General features: G+C 30.4%; 1 protein-coding gene across 2 annotated transcripts in view; it reads left to right on the forward strand.

The window, feature by feature from the left end:
* Trf2 (TATA box binding protein-related factor 2) overlaps positions 1 to 15,859 on the forward strand; it is a 46,556-nt gene that overhangs the window by 21,141 nt on the left and 9,556 nt on the right. For both annotated transcript variants that reach the window (XM_065508164.1, XM_065508163.1), the window contains one exon: positions 1,513 to 1,575. The gene's annotated coding sequence lies outside the window, so the exon portion shown is untranslated. The remainder of the gene's footprint in view (positions 1 to 1,512; positions 1,576 to 15,859) is intronic.

Genomic DNA, 15,859 nt, shown 5'->3' on the forward strand with positions numbered 1-15,859 from the left:
TTGTCTGTCCCAGTGTGGTGTTGTTGTTGTTGTGCTTTCTACTCCTGTTATTTTCATCTATGATAGCTTTACATAAATGCTAATTTACGTAGTAGACTTTAATACAAATGCGATAAAATGCAAACATGTGCGCTCTAATGGTTTTGCCTGGATACTTTTTTTTGGAATATTTTTAAAGTTCAATGCTTTTTACTTAATGAATGGTTTCTAAATAATATTATAGAACTAATAACGTATTTATTGCCAAGATATAAAGAACCGTTTTGTTAGAATTTAAATCCATGAAATATTTTAAAAATTTTAAAATTTACTGCTCGGCTTCTTGTTCTCAGCGGGACTGTTTCTTAGCCAGAATAGCTTGATGAACAGCTTCATACTAGGTAGTGTGAACACCTATTCAACTCAAAAACAATAATGACACCACTGCATATTCAATGTATTTAGGGATTACATTTGTTCTCCCCTCTACAGTCGTTACTAACTCACGCTTTTTGTTCTGACACGCCAACTTAACATGCTACAATTTCCGTTTTAGTGGCGATATTCAAACCGAAACCATAAAGGAAAAAACAATTCTATATATTTTGTAGTTTTCAAGATAAGTTCATTAAACTCTGCTCCTGGGTCTCTCTTTGTTTGAAATATTTAAAAAAAAAACAAATAATTTTAAACTATAAACACAGCTAGTAGAGCTACTGGGGCAGAGTATTTTGCCTATGCTGCTGTTTAACGGCAACAAAGCAAAACCAGGAATCAGGCTAAATTAAACTAGGTAAATAAAGTTAGATAACAACAACAATAACATATAGCGAAAATAACAGGCATAAACATGTTATTTTTGTTAAAGAGGGTGGCGCTGTCAAATTCTACCTGTTGTTGTTTTTGTTGCTTTTGGGTTTGACAGATTCTAAGCATCTAAACAAACGAGGAGGAACAAAATCAGCTGAGCAATGACACCACTTTATATAAATTTGCTGACACATTGTAAAAGTCGTTTACTCTCTCCCACCTGGTAATTAAGTGCAGACATGCTTTTACAGCAGTTTGAAATTTTACTCAATCTCAGTTTCAGTGATATTTTGTCTAATTTTAAAGTGCTAAAACTTTTATTTTAATTTTTTTTAAATTTTGTGACTCTATGTGTTTTGAAAAGTTTTAAATGTCTATAAAATATTGAATTACTTTTTACTTATGCCTTGAAAGCGGTTTGAAATTTTTCTCAATCTCAGTTTCAGTGATTTATACTCATACTTTTGGTTTTATTTTGTTCTAAATGTCTATAAAATATTGAATTACTTTTTACTCAAACATATGCTTTAAAAGTAATTTGAAATTTTAACAAATCTCAGATTCACTGATATTTTTTTTTAAATTTTAAAGTGTTCATACTTTTGCTTTTATTATTTGTGTTTCTCTAATTAGTAAAAAGTTTTAATTATCTATAAAATATTGAATTACTTTTATATAATAAAGACACAATAATTTATTTTCTTTTTTTCTTTCTTTTTACAGAATTTGCGCCAGTTTTTTCTGAAATTTTACTTTATTAAAATTTAAAAAAAGGAATTTAAAGAGGTAAGTTTGTTTACAATAACCCTAAATAAATCAACCTTATCATTATAAATGTATCAAACTTAAAAATTTTACTTGCTTTACTTATCAAGTTATTATCAAAACATTCTTATTGTTTACATTATTTTTTGTCATATGATGTTGGCAACACTTTAAAAAGAGCAGCTCTCAAACATTCATTGACCTCTGTCGTCTTACATTTGGGGCTAGAGTATTTATTACGGCAGCTGTTGTCATCTTCACTCGTCGCTGGTTTAATTTCTTATTGTTCTTGAAAAATAAGAACTCTGTTGAAATAATATTGTAGTATTTATTTTTAGAATAATTTTAAAATGGAACATGTGTTAATGGGGGGTGGATTTCAATTATTTTTGTAATTTTATTACTTCCCTTTATTCGTCGTTGTGTTTTGTAATCTTTTGTGGTGTCAAATTCCATACCTAATTACAATGATCTTGATTTTTCGTTTACTAACATGTCTGACTCAAATATTATCGAAAAGCATAGTGTTTCAATAGTGTTTCAATGTTTCGTTTACGGCAGACAGAAGCAGATAAGTGTTCAATGTTTCCTCCTCATTCTCAGCGCCACAGATCCTACAGAAATGATTGCATTTTGATTGAAAACGGAAATCCTAGTGACTGAGTGTAATAAAATATTACGCCCTATATTCAGATGTACAGCTACTTGGCTACGCTGCAACTATCCTCCAATCAAAAATACTTCAGTGATTCGAGATCCTTGTTGATACGAACTAATTGAGATGCTTGGAGTTTACCGCCTTTGCGACTAATGGATCAGTTTTCTCGAGTAATGTACTCTGGCAAGAGTACATTCAAATGCTCCTTACACTGTTCAGCCATTAGAAACGAGGGTTTACGACTATCTGATCTGTCGACTCCACAGCTGCGCCAGTCTTCCACTTCCTTAAACGCCAAACTTTTTGCCTGAAAAATAATGCAGCGGTCCGTGATCCTTTATGATTTATAGACATTGATATCCCTCAAAATTAGCGTCTTCTGTGCATAAGTTAAGACATCTTCTACCAGGAACGCCATTTTGCCATATACCCAGGGAGGGAATTAGAGTCCTATTGATAGGTTTGTACATCACAAGTGAGTGTAATCCACCAACATTTTCGAACCTTCTTCACCTACATATAAACTTGCAACGTAGACGATCAAACGTCATTGATCTCTTTGCAATATATTCCAGATCCCACACATTTATTCAACTTAATGGCTTCCTCGTAAAAGTTAACACTCTTACACCAGGAATACCATTTTCCACGCCACAGTTTCAGCATCAAACCTTCAAACTTATGGTCGCATTGTATTGGATATCTTATACAGAAGATCTTTTAGAATGAAGACAATACTCGCGTCTCTCCACCTATACGTTAATTTGAGACAGTTTGAGAAATAATCCAAGAAGATATGAGTTTGGATACGGTTTGAAGTTCTGGTGGAAGAATAGCATGAAGTATGGGCGACTTACATCAGAGAGTAAGGCATATTTACTATTTCCTTTTGATCTGAGGACGTTTGAATTACACGGAAAGAGTTTCAAGTAGAATTTATACCATTGAGATTTTTCAGATATCTAAAATTGAAAGAAGTTGCGGAAATGATCTTTCGCAAACACAGAAGGAAAGAGTGTCAAGTGGAATTTCCACCATTTAGTTTGTTCAGATATCTAAAATTGAAAGAAGTTGTGGTAATAATCTTTCGCAAACACAGACGCCTTCTATGTGTTCTCTGTAATTTTACCGCGTCAGTAGAAAATACCTTCGTTGTGGCAAGAATGTTCTTTCCCGCTTTCGGAATGAAAATAATCCTAGTCCGCTCAATAGCCAAGAATACGGTTTGCAGTTCTGATGATAGGATTTCATCAGATTTGGGCCACTTAACGGGGAGAGTAAGATTGGCATATTCACTATTTCCGTTACATCATATTAGACTTTGATCTGAGGACAATTTGAATTGCATGGATAAAATGTCAAATATCCCAAATTGCAAGGAGTTGTGGAGAGATAATCTTTCGCAGACTCAGACTCCATCTATGTTTTCTCTGAAACTTTCCTGGTTTCGAAGATCTTCGTTGTGGCGCGAGTATCCATTCTGGCTTTCGGAATGAAAATACCTCGTTTGAAAAGTGTCAAGCTAAATTACCAGATACTCCTCGTTTGATGTAGTGCAGTGTTTTCAGATATTCCAACGAATATCTGAAAACACTGCAGACTATTAGTTTCTGAGCATTTTAATATGGTGGGCAATATTTTATCCATTACCCTGAAAGTGTTTGGCAAGTAAATTTACCAGATATACTCACAATTTCCGATTTAGAAACAGTACATTTGCACAATTACCAGATACTCCCCTTTTGAGTATTTTCAGTTATTCCAATGTGCGTAAAAGATCTTTCGCAGACGAGTGATTTCAGAGCCGCCTTCTATGTTGTCCAAGTTCACGTTTTAGGCAGTCCTCTCTAGCTAGTGCATTTAGTAGTATTCCTAGTCTTATAAATCTCTTGTTACATTCCTTGATTCTAAAGTTTCATGACTTGTTCTGTTCCTGGTTGTTCAATATAGTTTAACCGGTCTTAAGATCTTTGCATTCAATGAATGATACTTCCTTTGCTGTTTTCTTTCAAAGTCTATTTAATTCAAAGTCAGCTAGTCTTAAACTAAAAATTTGCAGTGTATGATTATTTATTTATTGACGTATTTCAAATTGTATGTTTTTGTTGTTCTTTTTTGTGTTTCTCTGCATGTCATTTTTCATATGACATACACATAACCTACCTTTTTCTAGATGAACTGTCAACAACAGTTATAATAATAAAAAAGCAAACAAACAGACTTCGTTAGTTAACACACACTCACTTGCACGAAAGTTAGCTGGCTCTCACGCGTAACACATGTTTTAAGTAAAACTTACAAGTTTTGAGTTTTGTTTTGAATATAAGACAAAACAGAAAATCGGACTGGATAAGAGAGAGTGTAATAAAATAAACAGACTCTGATGTCACAACACATATTCATGACAACTGTATTAGTGCAAAAACCAAGTATTTTCCATTTGTTTTACACGTATAGGTGAAAATAGTGTTAGTTTTATTTAAAAATTTACTCTCACCTTCGCTTCTAGTACTAATATCTCTTGTATAACAAATCTACAAGAACTTTTCTGTTTGAGTGTATACATGAGTACGTATGTGGTACGTTGCCAATGTCACGTTTTTTTTTTTTTGATTTTGTTTTTGTTATTTTACAATATTTATTTTATTTACAACATTTTCAATGGTTCCATTTAAAAATACATGATGAATCAAGTTTATTTATTATTTTTTTTTTGCTGAAACTTGTTAGTATTTTGAGCGAATGTGTGAGTTGAGGTTTTTTTTTCCCGAAACAAAGCCAACTTCTTTTGTTTGTAAGGAGAGATATTTTTAAAGGAGTGTTCGTGCCTTAGCGTAATATGAAATTTTTTTTTCATAATTTTTTAAAATTTTTATTTTCACAGAAATGTTTGTGGCACATACAACATATTCTATGTTATACATACAATGGTCAGTCTGTCATTGTAGCCAGAGACTAATACCCAGAGCGTCGTATTTCTCATCCGCCGGAAGCTAAGCTACATGCGACTAGTAACAGCACTCACTGTGTGATTTTGTATTAAAGTGTGTTAAATATCAGCTGTTATTTTTATAACGAGGTGTAGGTTAAAACAAAATCAACTGTAACATTCTGAAATATCGTGTGAAAAGGGTTGAGTTGGTTAGGGGATGTGTTGATATGTCGTTTGAGAAGTTGTATATCTGCTTGTGTTTTCTGAAACTGCTTATGTTACCTAGCAACAAGTTTATTTCAAAATTATTGTGACTTAAACACGTTTTTATATTCTTCAGAAAATTAAAAATACTGTTAGTTAAGTTTTTAATCAAATTTTTTACACTGTAACTTGCTATTCCTAACTGTAAATACAGTGCAGTTTGCTTATAAAGAACACAAGTTCATTTACATGCAAAAATATCCATTTTCAATTAACTCAGCCGATAAAGAATAAAATTTGTTTTGTCTCGCCCTCTTCGTTAAGTATTTGTTGTGGTTTTTATACCCACCATCGATAAATATGGGGTGTAGTTTGTCATTTGTCATTCCGTTTGTAACATATCGAGATATTCTGGGTCTTCATAAGACGATCTAGCTATGTCCGTTCGTCTGTCTGTCTATTGAAAACACGATTGGGCCCAAACAAAAGGAACTAGCTGACTGAACTTTTCCACAAATTCTCTATTTTGATAAGGTTTGTTTGGTATTGAAAATGGGCAATATTGGTCCAAGATTTCACCTAGCCCCCACACAAAAGTATAAGTACTCTGAAATTATACTGTAAAGTCAGGCATACAAGGTCCCCCACAGAATACTACTTGAACGTTAATAATTGTCTTAAAATAATTAATATCGCGATGAAATTGAACATAAACAAGTTTTATATGAACCTTAATCTGTCAATATTTTTTTCTTTAAAAACTCTCATCAAATCCAGTTATAATTTATACATATTATCCAGCGAAGATAACTAATGTAATTTTCGGCTAGGAATTGTTCCAAAACTTAGAATATAATCAAAAGTTAAATAGCAATTTAAATACGCCATTTTTATAGAAAAAAAAACAGCAACAATAAACCTTATACATACATTCATTTTACTAAAAAATAAAAGAAATAAAATAATTAAATACGAAATAAACTCAAGTTCATTAACATCTACAATGAACATTAACCAACAAATTAAACACCAACCACCACCCAACCGCCACCTAAACGCTAAAACGCCAAATATTCACAATCAAACCAAAACAACAACAAAAAATAACTCTTCTACGTCTCCTCCCAAATAAAATATATAGAAAAACAAATAATATAAAATAAATTAACAATAAAAGTCAGGCAATTTTGAATTTCAAACACTTGTACTTTTAGTTGTTGTATCATCATTATTATCTTGTTTTGCCATCATCATCATCCATTTAAACATCATCATTATCATATTTAAAGTTACTGTTTGTTGTTGTTCATTGACTCATAGTAATGAAATACATATCTTATTTAAGCCACATTTGTTAACTAAAAATGTTTTTAATAATACAAATAATGAAATTAAATTTACATTTTAACAAATGTTTTTTTTTTATCATATAGAGACAATTCTGTATATACTTTAATATTTTTATAAAACATGTGTTTGTGCTCGTTTAAATAATTACTACGTAAATTTTAAATTCTTGACCTTTGTTAGTTTTGATTAATATATTACATTGGTATGTACACATGTAAATTCCTATTTTGTTTCTAGATAATTGTATCATCACATGGCGTTTGGTTGTAAGAATTCACATAAATCATGGTTAACTTGTTTTGTGTGTTTAAATATTTGAAAATTGTGGCAAAAATTATATGTATGTTTCATGCAAAAGGACTTTTTTTTCAAATTTAGTCAGGCATTTTGTATAACAAAGACTAAGAAATTCAATTTGTTCCATCCACAAAATAACCTACAAAATGTTGCATTCGCACCTAACATTGAACCCGCTATTGTTAGCAGAACAAAAAACAAATAAAATATGGCAACATCATTGTTTATTTACATCTTTTCTTTCACTTTCCTTATCCTTGTAATTCCGCCATATTGAAAAAGAGAGCGAGAGTTCAAAAACGGTAACCCAAGGCGACGCTTTTCTTCATTTCTAAAATGGCAACACTGGCAAAAAACGCTAAACCAAGGCGAATTCAGGAAAATACGAGCAAATTCATAATTTTTTATATATGGAGCAAGGCGAATTTATATACAAGGTGGTGTCGGTTGCGAATTCAGGCAAATACGAGCGAATTTATGCATTTTTTATATATGGAGTTTGACATTCGAAACAATGAGAAGGTGGTTTTGAATGACAAACTCCATATATAAAAAATGCATGAATTCGCTCGTATTTTCCTGAATTCGCCACCGACACCACCAAGGCGAATTCATATAAGGTGACCTCATCCCTACAACAAGTACAACAATACAAAAACAACATACATTTTGTTTTTGCTTTCTTGCCCAATCTGTCAAAAAAACAGCTGTGTATAAAGCAAGGCGAATTTAATAATAAACTGGAATTTAACAACAAACCAGTGAAAGATTAATATTTATTTTTATTTATTGTTTTATTTCTTGTGGAGAATGGTAATATTATCGATGAAGAGTTCAAACCAAAAAGTGTTTGGAACAAATACGGGAGTGTGGCGAGAGATTTACTCGGCAAATTTCACTCCACTTCTTCCGACTTAGTTCATCTTTAGGTACGCGGAACAAAGTTCCACTTCCCTTTGGATATTTAAATTTACAATAAGTGCACACACGCATATTTTAAAATTGATTTTATTATTATTAATATCACTTTTTAAACTTTATGCTTTTTCTCACTTTTTAAATTTTTTGGCGCGCACTAGAAAGTAAACAACAAGCCAACAATTTTGACAGTTTGGGCAAAACAGCTGATGATCAGCTGGGCTAATGAGGTCACCTTATATGAATTCGCCTTGGACACCACCTTGTATATAAATTCGCCTTGATATGGAGTCACTTTTATTGTATTTCGCCATATTGAAAAAGAGAGCAAGAGTGCAAAATTGCAAAAACTCTAAACCAAGTTGTGTTTTTTTGTAGAGTTGTATTTGTTGTAGAATTGGGACTACCTGCAAATAAATTCGCCTTGCGCTAAACCATTTTGAGTGTTAGAAAAACTCAAAACTAACAATTCTGGGTATTGGATGGCAAATAAAACTGCAATTTTGCAAGATCATTTGCACCAACCATTGAACTAAATTTAGTACAAAATAGATTCCTTTCTATGCTTACCATTAATTGCAACAGCTGATTAACGTACGTTCAACTGTCCACCTAAGTCCCACTGATTAAATTGTATGTCTAGTAGCAGTACACATTATCATTATTAAAAATTTTCCTTACGTCATAAAATGAAATCTTTAAAAATTTCATAATCTCAAGAAATTAATTCAAATCAATATAAAATGATTGATCATCAGTTGAGAAAAATAAAACAATAGATACATACATACATATTTGTTCTAAATTTATAACAATTGTGCAACTAAATTTAAAACAACAATTACACATAAACGAATATATGTATGAACTGAATTAACTGTATGTATGTGTGTAATTTCTAAAGTGTTTCCTAGATCAACAGTATGTATATTCACGTCTGTGAGCATTTACAAACATTTAAAACAAACGTCTGTCTAATTTTCTATTTTTGTACATAGATTTTTGTACGACTGAATGTGTATTTTAGTTGGTTGACTGTATATTGCCTTGTTCCCATTGCATTCTATGTCTTGTTTTATTTCATTTCATCTCTTATTCTGTTTGAATGTTAAGTTATTTTTGTAAAAAAATAAATAAATAAATAAAAAAAAATTAAAAACAAATTAATTTGCTCATGAATAAAAAGCAACAGCAAAAAATTTTATTTTTTATATTCTGAATTTATCCCCAGCAATGAATGATAGATAAATTAAAGAAAACTATATACAAAACAAATGACAAGTGAATTTTGTTGGTTTGTTTTGTTTTTCATAATATCAAAAAAGAGAAGGAGAGCTAGCTTAACTCATAGAAATTAAGAGAGAATCATTCATTATTAGTAGTTAAATTTTGTAAACCAACAACAAATTTATGTATCTATCAATACATTGTGGTCAATCTGACGTTTTGTTATTAAAAATAGCTTACTTTTTACGAATTTTATTTTTAAATGTATGTATTTATACATAAATGTATGTGCTTATTTATGTTTTGCATGACGACATTCTCAGCTGTCCTAAACTTCTGTGATTTTGTTTTAAACGCTTTGTTTTACTTTAGCAAATTATTATTGCAAGTGGTGGGCGGATATAATACAGTGGTTGACAATACAATGGAATCTTTTTCAAATATTCAAACAAATTCTTAAGAAATTGGCAATTGTACTGAAATCTCCAAACTGGGGGCATATTTTCCTCAGCGTATCGATTAGAGTTCCCAATTTCCCGGACTTTTAACGGGAGGAAATTAAAAAATCGTTTCATTCCCGGTAATTTTTTAATATTAAATTAAATCAAAAAGCCTGGGAGTTTTTTCCCACATAGAAACCCTACTTGAACCAAATAAAGATCGTCTCCTTTTTGCCATTCCACATTCACTACATCCAAAAAAGCTTCTTTCCAATTTCCCATAGGCCACTTTAAAACACGTACCCTATTGTATTGTAGCCACTCGGTTACAACGTTAGAGTTGTGTTTTGGGTTAATTATCGTGCTAAAATCTTTAAACTTACATGACATATGTACATTAAAAAGAAGCTGTATTCGATTCCAGTCATATTATATTTTTTAATATGAATTGGATCCATAACTTGTCCTGAGAAGCAGCCCCACAACAAAATATTGCCACAGCCAAACTTGACTTATTTGTGCACTTGGTGTCCAGTATCCTTTACTTCGGCCGTCTTTCTTATAAATGTTCACCTATCGCAGCTTCTTAAATTGTATTAGGATTCATCCGAAAAGAGAACAATATTCCATTTCTGTCTCTACCAGTTTAATTTCATATGTTCTTTGTCAGTTTTGATTTACACTTAATTTTTGCAGCTTAAAAGTTTCCATTGCTTTGCCAATACTGTGAAGTATAACCAGAATCTACATTATTTTTAAACTTTAATGCTTAAAATCTCAAAAATATTCTATATTTTAAAAGAAAAACCTTTTTGGACGAGGTGGTCCACTTAAGCTTAAAATCGGACATGTCCTGGGATAACTTTCCTGTGTTCTTTAATTATTTGTTTTTGTAAGCACTCAATACCTTTCCACAGGCCGAATTTCTGGACACTCATTTGAATACCACTCAAGGGCCTTTTTCCCATAGTGGCATAATGCCAAATGATTGTATTCTTTTGCCACAACTGCAAATGGGTTGCCACACAAGAAACTTTTTGGGGAATTTTGTTTGTTTTTTTGTCCGGTATTGTTCATGAACATTACCTTGTCCATCAGCCACATAAAAATCTTGTCCCGGAAGTCGTAAAAAGTCTGCCAGTACATTAGTTTCATCATCCATCACACAACAGGTGAAGTTTTTTATATTTGACCTAAAATTCTTCGCTCGTTCTTTTGCCTTTAAGTTCTTTACCGAATTGCGATCTGAAACTTTCTAAATTTTAGATGACTTCAATCCAGCATTAGCTTTGGCTCTGCCCACAAAAGAATCAGAGCATTTAACTTTACGAACTGCTTTTCTGATAGAAGTGTTCGGTGCTCTTCGAAAGAGTTGTTCGACTTCTTTTGCCTTACCAAGCTTATATTGTTCATTGTTCAATGTTCATGTCTTCCTTATACTGTTTAATGGCTTTTGAAACAGTATGACAATGAACCTTCAGATCTTTTATTTTTTTTAAAGTTCGTATTTGATTTTTTTTGTTTTAGTATTTTGATCGAAATAACAGATAATATCTGATATATTTTTAAAAGCTAACGTGATTAAAAAAATTATAATTTGTTGGATCAAAGATAAGTTTTGGCTGGAATAAAGTGTATAAGTTTTTTTTGAACTCACTCTAGTGAAATATCAATATATTTGGAATATAGTTTTCAAAAAAGTATCCATTGTATTGTCCCTCACTGTATGTTTTGGTTCTATTTTATTATTATATCTTTAATTTGTATGTTTTTCATTTTTAATAAAGTAATATTGGTGTTTTCATTTTGCTTGTGGCAGCTGCAATGATTAATATTGTTTTTTTTTCTAGGTTACAACTAGGCATATGTGTTTTGTAGGTAATTTACAAATGAGTTTGAAAAATTAAAAAATAAAATTCAAAAACTAAATTATAGTATTTAGGTTGTGCAATTAATCTAAAAGAATATCGCTGGTTTCAGTAATATGACAATAGAAAACAAACAAAAGAAAATGTCAAAATGGTTGTGGATTGGAAATAGGGTCAAATATATGGGGGATTCATGTCAAGTGAACCAACTTTTGAAATCGATGTCTTCCGATCGGGATGAAATTTGCACCAAGGTTAGCTCTATTGGATAGTAACTCAGACACAATTTTTCAACAACATCGGTCGAGAACTCTCTGAGTTATAGGGGGTAAAATTTTGACAATTTGGTCAAACAGGGGTTTTTTCTTATCCATGTAACTTATTACCTATTGTTCTTAGCAAAATGTGTTCCAAATAGTATAGATAGCTATTTCTTCGATCTTGGAAAAAAAATATTTAAAAAAAAAAATAAAAAATTTTTAATATTTTTTTTCCGAAATCAAAAACTTTTTTGACTTTTTTTTAAAATACGCTATTTTTTTTTATTTTTTTTTTTTTTCTTAAAATAAAGTTTAGATATTTTCCTTGAACACCTACTTGGTCGCTTAGTGGGATGCGAGTGGGATATCTATCAAAATAAATATTTTGTAACTCAAAACATAAAATTTTTGACTTTTTTTGCAAAATCAAAAACTTTGTTGACTTTTTTTTCAAAATGGACCCTTTTTTAATCTTTTTTTTAGGTCAAACAAAAGCTTAGATATTATCCTTGAAGACCCTTTTGGTCGCTTAGTGGGATGCGAGTGGGATATCTATCAAAATAAATATTTTTTAACTCAAGACTTACAATTTTTGACTTTTTTTTGTTGCAAATACGATTTTTTTTCCAAATGGGCCCTTTTTTTAAAATTTTTTTTGTAGTCAGAAGAAAGCTTAGGTCCATTCCTTTAAGATATTTTTAGTCCCTTAGTGGGATGCGAGTAGGATATCTATCAAAATAAATATTTTGTAACGCAAGACATACAATTTTTTAATTTTTTTTTGCAAAATCAAAATTTTTTTCCAATATGGGCCCTTTTTTAATTTTTTTTTTTTGCTCAAAAGAAAGCCTAGGTCCATTCCTTTAAGATATTTTTAGTCCCTTAGTGGGATGCGAGTGGGATATCTATCAAAATAAATATTTTGTAACGCAAGACATACAATTTTTTAATTTTTTTTTGCAAAATCGAAATTTTTTTCCAATATGAGACTTTTTTTTTAAAATTTTTTTTGCTCAAAAGAAAACTTAGGTCTTTTCCTTTAAGACCTATTTTGTCACTTAGGAAGATGTGAGTAGGATATCTATTAAAATAAAAATGTTGTAACTCAAGACATTCAATTATTGACTTTTTTTTTGCAAATTCGAATTTTTTTTCAAAATGGGCCCTTTTTTAAAAATTTTTTTTTAGTCAAAAGAAAGCTTAGGTCCATTCCTTTAAGATATTTTAGGTCCCTTAGTGGGATACGAGTGGGATATCTATCAAAATAAATATTTTGTAACTCAAGATATACAATTTTTGATTTTTTGGCAAAATCAAAAACTTTTTTGACTTTTTTTTAAAATGGGCCCTTTTTGTAATTTTTTTTTTTTGCTATAAAGAAAGCTTAGGCCTATTCCTTTAAGATGGTTTTGATCGCTTAGTGGGATGCGAGTGGGATATATATCAAAATAAATGTTTTGTAACTCAAGACATACAATTTTTGTGTTAAAACATTTATTTTGATAGATATCCCACTCGCATCCCACTAAGGGACTAAAAATATCTTAAAGGAATGGACCTAGGCTTTCTTTTGAGCAAAAAAAAAAAATTAAAAAAGGGCCCATATTGGAAAAAAATTTTGATTTTGCAAAAAAAAATTAAAAAATTGTATGTCTTGCGTTACAAAATATTTATTTTGATAGATATCCTACTCGCATCCCACTAAGGGACTAAAAATATCTTAAAGGAATGGACCTAAGCTTTCTTCTGACTACAAAAAAAATTTTAAAAAAAGGGCCCATTTGGAAAAAAAATCGTATTTGCAAAAAAAAAGTCAAAAATTGTAAGTCTTGAGTTAAAAAATATTTATTTTGATAGATATCCCACTCGCATCCCACTAAGCGACCAAAAGGGTCTTCAAGGATAATATCTAAGCTTTTGTTTGACCTAAAAAAAAGATTAAAAAAGGGTCCATTTTGAAAAAAAAAAAAGTCAACAAAGTTTTTGATTTTGCAAAAAAAGTCAAAAATTTTATGTTTTGAGTTACAAAATATTTATTTTGATAGATATCCCACTCGCATCCCACTAAGCGACCAAGTAGGTGTTCAAGGAAAATATCTAAACTTTATTTTAAGAAAAAAAAAAAAAATAAAAAAAAATAGCGTATTTTAAAAAAAAGTCAAAAAAGTTTTTGATTTCGGAAAAAAAATATTAAAAATTTTTTATTTTTTTTTTTAAATATTTTTTTTCCAAGATCGAAGAAATAGCTATCTATACTATTTGGAACACATTTTGCTAAGAACAATAGGTAATAAGTTACATGGATAAGAAAAAACCCCTGTTTGACCAAATTGTCAAAATTTTACCCCCTATAACTCAGAGAGTTCTCGACCGATGTTGTTGAAAAATTGTGTCTGAGTTACTATCCAATAGAGCTAACCTTGGTGCAAATTTCATCCCGATCGGAAGACATCGATTTCAAAAGTTGGTTCACTTGACATGAAATCCCCCATATGTATATCACACTCGTTGCCTAATAAAAATTGTATTTTTTCTAGCTCTGCAAATCACAACCATTGGAAAGTTGTTGTAGAAAGTCAAAATAACCATCGAACCACGGTATTACTTTTTTGACAACTGTCATTTGTTGCATATCAGTAATAATCTATGACATCTATCATAATAATTTACAGTTATATTTTCCTTATATGTTTGTTTAAAGCTGGCAACACTTTTGTTTATTTTTTACTGTTAAATGTTTTACGTGACATCCTGACTTTGCTGCTTTCAGTTATCAACTATGTATTTCCTTATTGTGTTATTTATTTCTCTGGAATTTTCCATTTTATAGTTTCTTTTTTTGCGTATTAATATTTAATGCAATTTTCACACAAGGACACGTGTATTACCCTGACATGCTATATGGAAAATTTTATTCGAGGAAAAAACAAACAAGTTTTTTTTTTGTTTTGTTGTTTTAAATCATAATAAACTTAAATTGCTGTCGTCTGAGTAGGTACAAAAAATAAAATAAATTATGTATGTTTTACATACATATACTCTAACTAAATTTGTATATTTTGCTAATTTCTTGTGCATTCAATTTTCTTTGATTTAATTTGTTTGCTTTAACTATAAATAAAACAAGAAATTAATTCAGAGACGTCTAGAAATTGAGAGATAATTTGGCTGTAAATGCAATTTGATTTTCTTTAATGCACTCATTTTGTTGTGTTTATTTGTTTGTTATCGTCATCGACAATTTGACGTATCTCTATTGATGATAGTTGTTATTGTGTTTCGGTTATTTTTTTTTTTGCACATGACGTTTAATTTTTTATTTACACATGTTTCTATCATATGTTTTTTTTTTTTTTGCTCTACCTCTACATTATGTATACTTTTGAGAGCGTGGATTTTGTATTTATTTCTTACTTCAAGGTAATGTAAAGTACATTGTGATACTTGTAACTGCACAAAATCAGTTGGCATTAGTTTTTCTTTCATTTTCGACAAAAATCCAATGATTAAATTTTGTACAAAGTTTCAATAGGGACTTCCCCAAGCAACTAATTCATAAACTAATTTCGAATAGTGCAAATTTTAGTTTCAAATTACATAATTTCTTGTAAACATGTGCACTTAATTTGTAGAATATTTTAATTATATTATTATATTATTATTTTTAAAATAATTACACAAATAAATAAAAACTATAGGTTGCTTATGCTTGTTTTTATGTGTATAAATAAAATACTCGTAAATATGTATGAATTATTATAGTTATTGTAGCATATTTTCGTCCTTGACCTAATACATGACAGCAGTAGCAGCAGCAGCAGTCGTAAACATCGTGTAATAAATTCTCGCAGTGTATCTGTATATACAAAAGAGACTTTTACATTATACATACATATGTATGTGTATGTATATTTAAGAGTATAGTTTCAGCACTGCATTTGACTGAATCTTTTTCCGTTTCGTCGTTTACTTTACAATAAAAAAATAATAATAATAATACGAAACTATATCATGTGTACTATAAACTTTGAATTGAGCTCGTATACTAGTTTATTAGACAATTGCAATTGTTGCTGCCGCAGCAAATATTGTTACTACTACTACAACTGTTGTCTCATTGTTGCTGCTTGTTTGTAACTCGTACAATTAGC

Source organism: Calliphora vicina, chromosome 4 (assembly GCF_958450345.1).
Source record: "Calliphora vicina chromosome 4, idCalVici1.1, whole genome shotgun sequence".
NCBI lineage: Eukaryota > Metazoa > Arthropoda > Insecta > Diptera > Calliphoridae > Calliphora > Calliphora vicina.